This window comes from Asparagus officinalis, chromosome 5 (assembly GCF_001876935.1).
Source record: "Asparagus officinalis chromosome 5, Aspof.V1, whole genome shotgun sequence".
Taxonomy (NCBI): Eukaryota; Viridiplantae; Streptophyta; class Magnoliopsida; order Asparagales; family Asparagaceae; genus Asparagus; species Asparagus officinalis.
Window position 1 is genome coordinate 26,536,082 of NC_033798.1, and position 1,087 is coordinate 26,537,168.

General features: G+C 36.4%; 1 protein-coding gene across 2 annotated transcripts in view; it reads right to left on the reverse strand.

Annotated features, from left to right (window-relative positions):
* The window catches only part of LOC109840673 (chaperone protein dnaJ 15), a 34,543-nt gene that overhangs the window by 1,304 nt on the left and 32,152 nt on the right, over positions 1–1,087 (reverse strand). The gene's annotated exons all lie outside the window — the stretch shown is intronic.

Here is a 1,087-nt window from a genome sequence, read left to right on the forward strand (position 1 = left end):
AAGTGAATAGCCCAAGTGTCGCAATGCCCAATAATTAGAAACTAAGGATAGTCATTGCCATAGACACGGATCGACCCAAGGCCCCAAGTCCCAACCACTAGGCCACTGGCAGAGGTCCATGAAAACACAATTGAAGAGTTGAAAGACTAATATTTGCAAATGGTTTAAATTTATTTGTGTGTGTATATATAAAGGAAAGTGTCAAAAGGTGGACTGATTTTAACAGTTCTAGGGTCTAACATGCCATAAAGATCCAAAAAAAAAAGGCAGTTTCAAAAAAGAGCTTGTACATGCTTCTGAACTTCCTCAAAGCTTCACCACCGCATAAATTAGAAGGAAGAATACTCATTTCCCTCCAAAAGTTATAACTAATGGCTGGTTGTTTAACCATCTCATAAAAGTTTTCCTTCATTGTCATGGGAATTCTATTATCACACTTTGTATCCAAAGACGGCCATATGTGGAGACAACTTTATCATCCAAAATAAAGACTAGACAACAGCTCCATTATGTGTAGCTGTCTGTGTGTTTTATATGTGCTTGGATAAAATCCGCATAGACAGCCAAAAATGGGTTATCAGTTGGGATTTAGTCATGTTGGAACTGATCAAATATTTTATCCCTCTCTGTTTGACATCATCTTCTAATTCCGTAAACCAACCCCCTCTATTTGTAGCAGAAGAAAATGGCTAATATCCTCACTTCCAAAGCTGCCGACAACTTTACTAACCACCATTAGGGTAATTCCTCTCCCTTTTTCTGATGTTTCTTTGTTGCATTTCTCGTAGTTTCCATGCTTCCGTCTTCTTCTTCTCACTACTACTATTATTAGTACTAGTATTTCTATTGGGTTTGTTCAAATGACCTCTCTTATGATTTCCTCCACAAACATCACATCTAATTCTGGAAAAGGAAAGATAGCATATCAGCTATGAGGTTAGCCAATAATATAACATTGCTATCACATAATACTCCACAAGCAATTCCAATGCTTTTACTGTTCCACTTTGGTTTACATTGGTTAAATTTATAGATATGATGAATAATTGAGTTTAAGTAGCAAAAATAGTCACTTAAGGCATTCTAT